Source organism: Grampus griseus, assembly GCF_964374135.1.
Source record: "Grampus griseus genome assembly, chromosome: 3".
NCBI classification, from domain to species: domain Eukaryota; kingdom Metazoa; phylum Chordata; class Mammalia; order Artiodactyla; family Delphinidae; genus Grampus; species Grampus griseus.
In genome coordinates, this window is record NC_139019.1 from 124,055,507 (window position 1) to 124,068,569 (window position 13,063).

General features: G+C 42.2%; 1 protein-coding gene across 5 annotated transcripts in view; it reads left to right on the forward strand.

The window, feature by feature from the left end:
• The first annotated feature begins 8,548 nt into the window (after positions 1–8,548).
• FBXO38 (F-box protein 38) overlaps positions 8,549–13,063 on the forward strand; it is a 52,234-nt gene continuing 47,719 nt past the window's right edge. For all 5 annotated transcript variants that reach the window (XM_082652133.1, XM_082652135.1, XM_082652134.1 and 2 more), the window contains exon 1: positions 8,549–8,626. The gene's annotated coding sequence lies outside the window, so the exon portion shown is untranslated. The remainder of the gene's footprint in view (positions 8,627–13,063) is intronic.

Below are 13,063 nucleotides of genomic sequence, written 5' to 3' on the forward strand. Positions count from 1 at the left end.
AGACTTTTTAAGATACCAATCATAGAATTACTCTCACTTCCTAAAAGCATCCAATCCAGGGCAAAGCCAGTCTTCCTTAAAATTTCCCTAAATCAACCTAATAATCCCAAATCCTACAGTAAATCCTTCCTAGTATCCTTTTACTGAGATACCCTATGGCTTCCATGCGTGTTCTCCCTCGCGGTGATGAATAATAAACCCAATTTGTCCAACTAAAGTGCTCCTCGTGGTCTTTGACAAATGCAAAACTTGAAAGTGGCAACAATACCATGCCTGTTGTTCAAACCCTCTTTTCTCACTTCTCTCTGCAGGGGCGTTGACAGGGGTATAAAGAATATGAAAATAGGTGATACTTGAACTCTTAAATTAAGGGGTAGGGAACAGTTTATTCATTTATTTATTCATTCATTGGCTTATATGCTAACTTGTTCCAAAAATAATTTAATGTGGCTGATATTATTCAGTGGATTCAGAGGTACAAAGTAGGTGGCAGCTCCCTGAGAACTGTCATATAAAGACAACACTCCTGACCTAAGGAAACACCTAAAGACAATGGAACGCTAAGGTGGAATGGGGGTACTCCAAATAACACTGATGTTTAATGGGATACCCCTTCCCTAACAGCTGAGGCTCCCTCTACCCTTTCCCCAACGAGGGATGACATATTAATCACCTGCTGTCAGGTTATACCTGACTTCCCATCCTTATAAGCATCTTCTTCCCTTTACTAGAGACTCTTCATTCCCATCTCCATTTTCAATTCCTATCCACTACTGGTAACAAGTCTGTTCTCAGGTTCTAAAAGAAAAATCCTCACTTTTTCCTGTTAGTCTTGAAGAACTTAAGAAGCTCTAGATCAATTCTCAGGTGAGTCCAAGTCAAGTCACTCTTAGTCAAATCTAATGATTTTCAAGTAGAGCAGTACTGTTCTCTTAAGAGGCATTTAAAAATATGTTGGGATGTGATTTTTGCTTGTCACAGTGACTGGAGTGGTAGTACTAGCATTCAGTGGATGAAGGCCCTGCAATGCACTGGACAGTCCCACACAGTAAAGAAGGGACCCATCCAAAATGCCAATAGTACTCCTACTGAGACACATCTTACCCATAGATGGAAAGTATCTATCACATCCAATCCTCCGGCTTCTCTCCATGCCCACACAAGATATCAAAAATCAATGTCAGTATACGCCACTGAGCTGAATATGGTTTCAAAAATCTTTCTCAACATAGCAATCCAAGTATGCTGTGTCTATCAGATTTGGCATGGATGACAAAATCTATCTGCCATTCTTGCCCTTACCTTTTTTTGTTTAAGACTAAGGAAGCTTCATTGTTCTTGAGATGAAGTCTTCACCTGGCACCCTGGTCCTATTCCATTTCCTTGCCTTGGTCATCTGACTGTAACAGAGAAGAAAAAACCTGAAATGTACATGATAGCCCATTCTCAAGGCTCTGCCTTCCAAACTTGACCTTTAAAGGTATAAGACTTTTCATTTGTATAGAAATAAAAAGTTGCAGAACAGAGAATAACATTGGCTTGTTAGAAGTTTACAGGAACATTGTGACCTGACCTATGTGGACAGCTGGAAGCACAAAGGATTCTGGCACCAAGAAGTTTGCAACAACCAGTCACACTCCCTCCCCTTTTTGTATAAAAGCAGCCTGAATTCTAACTCGGGTAAGATGGTTCTTTGGGACACTAGTCCACCATCTTCTAGGTCTCCTGGCTTCCCAAATAAAGTTGCTATTCCTTGCCCCAATACCTCGTCTCTTGATTTTTTGGCCTGTCATGCAGTGAGCAGTATGAGCTTGGACTTGGTAACATGACTGCTCTCCCAGGTCTTCTAAGACAAGGGCCCTATCAGCAATGTGACCTCTGTGGCTGGGACCCTGCACCGTCCCAACAGGTCTAACAACAAATGCCTGCCTGCCAGCATTACCTCTCTGAAGGCTTGCTCCTGGTACAGTGAGTGAGCTACACCCTCTAGTGGGGAAACTACATGTAGCATATTGAACTTCTTTGGAAGAATAACACCCAAAAGAAAATCCAACTCAGTGACCGAATTTTTAAATAGGGGGGTGGGGGGATGTGAAGCGAAGTGGGGGAGGCAGGGAGGATTTCCATGGCACCTGTACTTGAAAAGTCCAGAGGAATCTCTGAATTCAGGCATGGCTAGATACGGAGTCTCAAAAAATGTTGCCAGACTCTTTCTCTCTCCATGTTTTGGATCCATCCATGCTCTCCTCGAGGTTGTCTTCATTCTCAGGCTTTGACCACCCCATCCCGTTCCCATTGCAGTGGTAGACACTGGCAGTTCTAGAGATACAACTTCAGTAGAAGAGAACTTTCCTTTCTCAAAACAAAAGATTTGATGCTTATTAGACTAGTTGGGATAAGACTGCTGAATCAGTCTTTAGTGCTACAAGCATGCTTAACTATTACTGAAATTGAAATGGACTGATTTACAAGGCATTGCAGGAGCCAGGGGTGAGACAGCCCTGCTACGTGGACTAGAAGAGGATAAAGAACTGTTCCCCAAAGGAATATTGAGGCACTACTGCCACGAGAAATGAAAGAAGTCAAGCAAAAACAACATGCATTGACACTACCCTTTCTGGATGCCATTTTTCCCTCCTCTGAATCTGAGGTTGTCCTCAGGCCTGCCCAGAGCTCAATCCCCTGCTATTTTTCTGCCTCTACAACACTTAACTATTTAGCCTATTCGTATCATAATAAGTTATGGTACTCCCAGGAGCTGAAACACTTTACTATCTTGGCAGAAGGCAAGGAAATGTCACCCAGAGCTAAAGCTTCTGGAAAATACACTTTCGTACCCATACAAAATCATTTGACATCCTGGCCCACAAACCATGGGCAGTCTGGTGTCCTCCCAAATTCAGAGGACCGCAGGGCATTTACGTTCTCATGGTTCCTTCTTGCTCTGTATCCCTAATTTTGCAGAGCTCTCCAGCAGCCCCTCATTTCACCTTTTAATACTGACACCTCATTCTCCACCACTTTGGTGCAGGTTAGACTCTCCCCATCTTCCTTCATTCCTCAAGCACTTTCAAGGCTATTTGGGGGTAACAAACGTTTTCTGAACGTCTGGGATAATAGAGGAGATTAATGGCTAACGTAGCATAGGAAATATATTAGGACTATTCTGGTTAAGAGTGATGAAATCTAACTGAAACTTAGGTCAAACAAGAATTGTGTGGGTTCATGTGATTAGGAGGATCCAGGGTGGGTCTTAATTCAAGCACCGCAGTATCCCCAGACTTAAGCAATGCCAGGAGTTTTACTCTCCACCTCTGCCCTTTGCTAGTCTATGAATTTCATTACATGCTGGTTTCATCATCTCCCATACAGACTCCATCTACATGATGACATAATGGCTGCTACCACCCCCAGGCAGGTGTTCTCATAGTTCAAGAGCCAAAAGGAAAAGGGTTGGGGGTGGGAAGAAGGGAAATCATGGGGCTTAGCCACCCCCCCATCAATATGCAACTGCAATCCCCCAGTACAGGGAATTGAATTTTTTAAGTAAGTGTCTTATAACCTCCAAAAGATTAAACGTAAGCACAGAAATGAGGAATAAATCACATCTATATTGTAGTTTGGGTTAAGAAACAGTCTACAAATAATTGTAATTTAAAATATTTATATTTTAAGAAAATATAGCATAGTAAAGAATATGATGGATGAATCTTATGTTTCCAACTTGAAATTTTTAATTATTGAATTAAATTTAGAATTTTAAGAGAATAAAAATTTTATTAAGACTGTAAATGTTATTGGCATTTTGAAAAGTTGTCATTTGCCATATTTATGTTTAATTGAATAGACTTGTAACATTTACTTGTGAAGGTTTTTTGTTAAACAATTGAAGTGCTTAAAAGCAAAAATTGAGTGTATTTATCCTTTCCTTAATCCCTTCTTCAACTAAACTTAACTGTGTGCCCAGCCCCCCGTTTATGTTTGAGAAACTGATTCACCTGGATGTTTATTTGATTGTCTCCATTTACCAAACTGCAGGTAGAAACATATCCACTTATCATCATTGTTCCCTTGCACCTAGTCCAATGCCTCGCCCCCAAAATATTTGTTGAATGAATTAATGAACCATGTCAGGCTCAAAGTGCAACCAGCTTTTGAAAACTACAACTGCTTTCTACCTGCTAAGGGAGATCAGTTTCCATCTCAGTATTGGGCTCACCTAGCTGGGCCCAGTTCACCAGAACTTTCCATTTCTTTCCTTGTAACAGCTGGATGAGGTTGATTCACCTTCTACTTATGGGGGGGCAACTTGCTCATTTAGTCAAGGTCAGGAGAGTCATAGGGTATGTAAGGGGAAACAGTGAGTCCTGTGTGCACATAGGACGTGACGTTTGTGAAGCAAAATGAGATTGAAATGGTAGGCTGCAACCAATGAATACTGGGCCTTGGAAGTCTGATTAACAAGTTACAAATGTATACTTCAAGGTTTAAAGTTGAAGAAAAAATGAGCCATTGACACATTACCCAGTGTGCTTTAGGAAGATTAATCAGATTGTTATTTGGAGGAAAAATTATAAGATTGCACAAGAGGAATATGGGTTTTGAAGTAAGACAGGGAAAATTTCACAATGATTATCTTTATTTACTGGCTGTGTGAGCTTTAGCAAAATACTTAACCTCTCTGAACCTGAGATACATTACCTGTAAGATGGGGCAAGCAATACTTACAGAGTTCATAGGGATTAAATATAATCATGTATTTAAAAGGGTTGGTAGAGAGACATTGTGATTAAAAAAATACAAAACAAAACAATAAGAATTTGCAAGAGAGACACTAGAGCCAGGATGATGATACAGAGACACAACTAAGAAGTAGTGACAGAGAAGCTCATGGGGGAAGGAGAAGTGAGCTGAAGAGGGTGTCTGTAATTACTATTTCAAGTGTAGCTGCATAGAGCCTGGACTCACTCAGTGTCTTCTGTGCTGCCTGGGCATCCTGACATTCCACTGTGCCAGGATTTCCCAAATTTCACTCAAGTGTTCTTGTAGATGATGTCTCCCAGATTACCTAGGAGCAGAGACTGTTTCCTAGTCATCTTTGCAGCCCTGTCTAACATATTCCCAGGTCCCATGTAGTCTCTTAGTAAACGTTGGCTGATGGTAAATAGCTCTTGGCATTTCAAACAACATTTTTTCTAAAAAAATAACTTATTTACTCTCACACCTCTAGAGATCAGGCTAAAAGATCAGCACTAGAAGCAGTGACAGGGAAAACACAGTAAGGCTATTTATTTATTTGTTATTTTTTTCTGCTGCACCACGCAGCACGCGGGATCTTGGTTCTCCGACCAGGGATGGAACCCGTGCCCCCTGCAGTGGAAGCACAGAGTCTTAACCATTCGACCTCCAGGGAAGTACCAAGGCTAATTATTTAAAAGAAAGCTTTTTGAGTTTCTGAAGTTTCATTCTAAATCTTTTCACTTTCTTGGGACATAACCTTGATCTTGAACAGTATGGTCCAAATTAAAAATGATGAACAAGGGCCTTGTTCCTTTATGCTCACTCCGACCTCATGTTTATAAAAGCCTCCTATGCAGCCTTTTCTTTTCTTTTTTCCTTTTGTGTGTGTGCGTGTGTGTGCATGCCTAATCTACCACCTTGTGTTTGGTTTTGAAACTTCGATTCCCTACGCACATACCTACGTACAACATCCTTTCACAGCATTTCCTTATGTAACTTGGGAAAATTTATGATGCTTCTGAAAGTGAACTTCATGCTAAGAATATCACAACCTAAGAATTCAGCCCTTGCAACTTCAAACACTGCTGAGAAGAAGGAAGAAAAAGAGGCTTCTGAAGAATCAAACAGTAACTGCTAACCTTTGCGGAATATTTGCTATGTGCCAGGCACTCTTTAAGTGGATTACAAATATTACCTCACAAAACACAAATGAGAGAAAGGTGGTGGAGAAATTGGAACCCTTGCACTGTTGGTGAGATTGTAAAATGGTGCAACTGCTATGGAAAAATTAAAAATTACCATGTGATCTAGCAATCCCACTTTGGGGTATATATCCAAAAGAATGGAAAGCTGGATCTAGAAGAGATATCTGCACACTAATATTACCTGAAGCATTATTCACAAATGTCTATTCACAACAGACGTTTGGGAAGCAACCCAAATGTCCACTGATGGATGAAAGAACAAAATATAATACATGCATACAATGCAATATTATTCAGCCTTAAAAAGAAAAGCCTGACACATGCTACAGCATGGATGAACCTTAAAAACATTATGCTAAGTGAAAAAAGCCAAACAAACAGGGACAAATATTGTCCACTTATATGAGGTACAGGGAGTAGGACGGTGGTTGCCAGGGGCTGTGGTGGGCAGGTGGGGGTTGTTACTTAGTGGGCATAGAGTTTCAATTAGGGGGGATGAAAAAATTCTGGAGGTGGATGGCAGGGCAGTTGCACAACAATGTAAATATTCTTAATGCCAATGAGGTACTTAATGCCACTGTGCACATAAAATTGGTTAAAATGGTAAACTGTGTTATGTGTATTTTACCACAATTAAAAAGAAATCATGTGAAGAATCATTCATGTACAGATTCAAGACTGTACTGGTGGGGCTACCAGCCTTCCTTTTTGATGCATGTGCTAATAAAATCTACATACATCCCTCCAAGAACAAACAGTTAAAAACAAACAAATGAGGTAAATTAAAGCGTGGTAAAGCGTGGTAAATTAAAGATGGCCATAAATTCTTTGCTACTCGTTCAATTAAGAGGAGGAATCTTCCCTATCTCCCCTTGAATCTGGGGAGATTCCTTGATTAACAAAATGTGACAGAAGTAACTTCTACTCCCAAGGCTAGATCATATGAAGTCCTGTCCTTGAGCTTCCTGCTGTATGGCTTGGAACAGCTCACTTTCTGCTCTATTTCCGAGTGTTCCCTATCAGAACCCAGCGATTTGCCCTGAGAGATCCAAACCAGAGGGAGAAGACCATGTGTAGGCACTCTGGTGGATAGCTCTAGATGAGCCCCTAGAGGGCTTACACCTTAAAGTGCCTACAATATAATCTCCATTGGAGCCCAAAGTTAACTAAAGTCTCAGCTGACATCGAACTTCAAATGCATGAAACCCCAATCTAGAACTGCCCAGCTGAGCCCAGTCAACTCACAGAATCCTAACAAATTATGTGTTAGCCACTAAATTCTGCAGTGGTTTGCTATGCAGGTACCACAATGATGTCCATTTTTACCTAACAAACCCAAGGCTTAGAGCTGACATCTCAAGGTCACAGAGCGAGTACTCTATGGTTGGTTGAACCTGCAGATGTGGACTGCAATACGGAGGACCTACTGTAAAGTTATAAATGAATTTTTGGCCCCTAATCCCAGAGGTATTCAAGGGTTACCTGTACTTAGGGGCAAGAACTCGGGATTTGGAGGGTAAAAATCTGGGTTTCTGTCTAGCTGTGTGACACTGAGAAATTACCTATGTAGACATCGAATGCTGCCTGCCATTTCAGTTAGCAAAGAATGGTGTGGCCGTCAAGCCATCAATCACTGCAGCTGTCCCTGAAGGTGCACCCTACGGGGAGTCAGGATGGAGAAAAACAGGATTACAGACCCTAGACGCTTACGGTACATATCAAAGGAATGATTTCAATAAGCCCAGATTCTCACAACTTCTCATACATAAAAAAGAGCTAAAGTCACTAATTTGACATGTCTGTTTTTTCTTTAATCAGCAGTAATATTTTCATGTTCAACTACCCGTTTTTGTTTTGCGTTTTGTTTTTGTTTTCTTTTGCAAAATCTCCTACATATCTTGGTTCCTCCCTTACCTCTTCAGAACAGTCCGTCGGAGATATCTGAGAGGCTGTCTCCCGGGCTCAAGTCCTCAGCAAGTGCGCTGAATAAAACATAATTCTCAACTTCCAGGTTGTGCATTTTTTTTCAGTCCATATCCTCTCTGAAGATAAGTTTTATAAGGAAAAAACAAAAAACGGGTTAAACTGACTCCTGCCCATACGTCACGGTGTCAGGGAGTTTTCAATGAGACAATGACGTGAAAACCCTTTGGAAACTATAAAATATTGTAAATTACGTGTAGAGACAATGCCACAAAAGTAGGGAAGGGCTTATTTAACATTGACATCTTTAACTGCCCCCCCCCCCAAAAAAAGATTTTCTGTTTTCAGGTGAACGAATTCTGGAAATATCGCTACTGGAACCTAGCTCGCTACTTTACAAAAGAGAAACGCGAAAACCGAAAGCTCACCCAAAGCCAACAAAAAACAAACCGCAGAATCACGAGCATTTATCCGGCGTCCGACGCTAGACGCTTTGGGCGTGGCGCCGCTGTCACGTGAATGAAGGACGCGCCCCCAGCGCGCTCCGAAACGCCACGCTTAACATGGCTGCCGGGCCTGGACACCCGCGCCCCACACCCAGCATGGGCATGGGGAGCGGGCCCAGCCCGGGATACCAACACTCCGGAAGTGCCCGAGGGGCGGCGGAAGCGGAAGCGCCCCGGCGGTGGGGGCCGCGGGAAGTGTATGTTGCGTTTCTCCCTCCCTCCACCACTACAACAAACGGAGGGCTGGCGTAGGTGAGGCGGCGGCCGGGTGGGCCGGGGGCGGGCGGCGGACTGCAGAGCCCGGGGTGCGTGCGGCGGGTGGAGGCGGCTGGATGGGGCTCTGCGGCCCCCGACCGCTCGGGCTCTTGGTTCTTCGGCCCCTTTCGGGCCTAGAGCTCCACGAAGAGCCGGAATTGGGTTTGTGGTTCTTGGCCTTCTAGGCCCTGGTGACAGGGTTTGCCACCTTGCCTGAATCTGGTCCAAGATCCCAGGATACAGAACCCTCCCTGAGTCTTGATTTTCTCAACAAAATGGGGACTTTTGGCCTGGCCAACTTCTGGGACCCCCATCCCACTCTGGGCGTCAGAAGTTCCACGATTTTAACGTTAAGTCAGTGTTTAAGCTCGTGTGTTAAGGACTGTAGTCAGCTTACTGAGGAGATGTTCTGAGCAGGACGCAGTGAATACATCTTTGAGAGGCGGCCAGCTAAGGGATCGGGAGCCCGGAGTTCTAGACTTACCTCGTCCACCGACTCACTCTCTGACCTTGCCCAGGTCCGTTACCCTCTCTGTGCCACGGTTTACGTATCTGTAAAACGAAGGTGTTGGATGCTTCTGATCCCCCTCCTAGCTCTAAAATCAGGTTCTCAACTCCCTTTCAAGGAATCTTACCTTAGAGACAGGCCAGAAAAGCATCTCTTCCCTGCATTTTGTGTAGCCAGGAGATGACTTATCAGAGGTGTCTACCATGTTTCTTTACAGACGCCAAATCGGCCAAGGGCAACTGGCACTTCGTAAGGTTCCTATGTTTCCTGTGTAGTGGAAAGCTCTGTCCTGAAGACTTTGTTTTAGAAACCTATACCAGCAGTGTAAAACACGCAAATGTGAAACATAGGAAACCTTTGTTTTTTATCTTAAAACTGCTATTAAATTGCTGGATTACCTTCCTATTTCTGGACTGGAGATTTCTCATCTGACAAACGAATAAGTTAGATTAGGTCACAGGTTCTTAATCCCCTTTCCCATAGTCTGCACGAATGAAGAATAAAATAATGGCTCCATAAAGCGATGATTTTCTGGGGGAGGGAAGAGGTGAGGTGTGGAGAGTACATATTATGTAGCCATATAGATTGAAAAACCTGTGCTTGTAATTTTTAACTTTTTTTGACAATTACTGGTCTAGGTTATCACTAAGGTTCTTTCTCTTTAAAATTTGTGATGCTGTGATTCTTATGTCCTCTTTGGGTAAAGAATATAGACTTGTGTGTTTGTTTAAATGACTGTGTGCCTGGAAGTACACACTTTAGTTAAAAAAAGATACACAATGGGAGAAGAAGGAAAAGCTAGATTACAGTAAGGAAGAGTGACATAGTGAAATAAAATTGAACTTGAACTAGAGTTAAAGACATGGATCCTTGTTTCAGCACTGGTATTGATACTTTCTGGGTTTGTGACTTTGAGCAAGGCAGCTTACCTCTCTGGTTCTTACTTTTCTTATCTTGGAAAATGAAAGATTGGACTGGATGACTCCTGGACATTTTCAGTAATATAATTGTTTTCTTATTTGTTTTTTATCTGACCAGCTTGGTGGATGTGGTGCGGCATTTCTTTAGGCAAGAGAGGCTGTTCTAGGAAGTAGACATAGAAGATCTATGATGAGGAATGGTGTCAAATTGACATGCAATATTACATTGATATGAGCAAGCTGAAGCCAATAGAAACTGAAGAAGGGTGTTAGAAACCTGAAGGGCAGGGGAGCCTTTGACCAGATAGGATGATTGAAGACATTGGGAAGTTTTAAATGGGAGAGAGATATTTTTGGTGAGGTTAATGAAGGGGAATTTAAGTTATAGTAATTGAAGTGGCTGAGTTGTCAGAAACTGTTGGTAGAATCTGTCTCCACTGTGAGACTGTAAGCTTCATGGGAGGAAAGACTTTGTCACCACCTAGCACCTAATAGGCAATAAAAAAGTAGTCGAGTGAGCGGTTGGTTGGATGGACTGATGAATAGATAGAAAATAACAATTCTCTGGAGAAACTCCTTTTTAAAAAATTGCTATTAATTAGATACAGAATGGGGAAATTGATTCAGCATTGTGAAAGTTTCATAAAAGAAGAGGTCCCTAAGTTTTCTCATTAGTTGTAAGGTAAGTCGGTTTATCGCTGCCCTATAAAGTATGTTAGTAAGAGACAAACACGTACCTTGGAGGGTCCAGTGTGATCTGAGTAAGAGAGTAATTAGAAGAATAAGACAGGGATGAAAGAGGATGTTGACAAGATGGAACAGGTGTAAGAAGATTTCTAAGTTGTGCGTAGGGACTAAAAGAGTAGGTTTATATAGGACTTTTATAGGTATCAACGATTGTCAGAATTGTGTACAATACATGTTAAAACCTCTATAATGAAAGTAGAGAATAAAAAGGAAAATGATTTTTGCAAGCAAGGAAATGTTGGTGCTCCTCAACAAGAGGTTGAAGTAGCCTGGAGGGTTAAGGTTTAAAAGATAGGGATAAATCTGGGAGCAACCAGAATGAATTAACTTAGTAGAGGATAGTGTAGTCTAGTTTGGGATAGGAGGAGATTTGAACCGGCAGGTTGCAAGGAGAGGAGCACACCTATGTGTTAATGAGAAGGACCTTCCTTACCTTGTTGGGTTTCTCAAGTTTAAAGAATGCTCAGAAACAATTCAGGCTTACTACTTAGAACATATTGGGCCACTAGGACAAAAGTGATGCTTCCTGTGGCTAAGGTCTGCTAAACAGCCAGCCACAGGATGACTGTAGGAGACCCAGGGCTGCTGTAGGCTACTGTGTGTGAGCCAAATTAGATGGACCACAAGCTCTAATTTGTGAAGGAGGGTGTGGTCAGCAGCAGTTCTATCAGAGCATCGAGAAGTGCATCTCCAAGCACTGGGGCATAGCTCTGGAATGTAGGCAGCCAGCCGAGGTGCAAAGGATTGACTTGATGACAGGTTGTATAGTGTAGGCTGAGAAATCTGAATCCCAGCCTGAACTCTGACAATATAAGCCCTTGGCAAGTGACTTATACCCTGTGGTTCTGTTTGTCCATCTAAAAATTGAGGGACCAGCCTTGGATAGGGTCCTCTGGATGAGCTTCCATGTCTCTGTGAAGCCCCTGAAATTATATATGAGTCTGGGTGTGTTTTGTTTTTGTCTTGGGGGGATGTACAGCTTTCATCATAGTCTCAGATGGGTTTGTGACCCACAAAAAATTAAGAACTGTGTGACCCTTTAAGTCTGTGAAGGACTCTTCACCTTTTAACTTTCTGGGATTCAAAATGATATTTCTTTGAGGTTTAGAATCTCAGCCTCCAGGACTTGCTGACCCTAAAAAATGACACCTAGTGCTGCAAAATGTAGTCTCTGCATGTTTATACCCACTTGTTATTTATACTCACCTCTCCCTTACCCTCCATAACTCCTCTGCTAGGCCCGTTCCTATGTGTCATCTTTATCTACTGTTGATAACTGGAATTCCCTCTTTTCCTCTTTCTACTTGCTGCTGCTTTGGACCTTCTCTACCTTATTGAGTTTCTCAAGTGGTGAGTGGTGATATTTTGGAGATAGGGGTAGGAAGAAACCAAGACACAGAAGACCAGTCATGGCAGTTTTCTATTCTCACCTGCTTTTATCCCTCATCCCACTAAAAGACAAGCAATTGAGAGAGAACATGCACGTATAAGAGAGACTCCGTCATCACTAGGTCTCCGTCTTTCATGGTGTTTTCTTTTCAAACAGGGATACCAGGCCTCTGTACTCAGTGCCTGGGATGAAATGCTCTCAGCCTAGTCCAGTCATGTATTTCACTTAAGTGATGATGAAGCCAGCTTTAGTTGAAACAGTTGTGTGGGGTTTTTTTGTTGTTGTTTGTTTTTTTAAGTAGAGTTTGAATGGTGGTGAGGGCAAATAATTGAGTCCTTGAATGAGCCTTTTATCTCCTTAATATTGCCAAGGGCACCTACTTGGACTGGAGAGGACTGAGGAATTTCCTCCAGCTATGGGTCCTGAACTGTTAAAGCCCCTAGATGGAAGATGGCGGTCTTATCCTTTACCCCAACGTTCATCTCCACAAGTCCCTTTCCCACCGAAGCCTTGTAGCAGGGGAGTCACTACTCCACCTGCTGCCAAATAAATAGCTCTATGACCAAGTTTTCATTTCTAGATGTGATATGGGAACTATGTTACAATTTCACCTAAATTTTTGTTGTAGTCCTCTTAATTTAGGCCCTTTGGTAGTAGTGTTAATGCATAGTAGGTTAAATGGATCTTTGTGGGCTTGCTGGAGACTTAACCTAACCTCTCTATAATGTTGTATAATGTCATATCTGTGAGTAAATATTTTTGTAAGTTCTAAACAAGGGAACTTTATATAAACTCAGTGATATTTAAGGTGCAATCTATTGGTTTAAAATTTCAAGTGTATGTTGTGCACTGGAGCTACTAAATCTGAT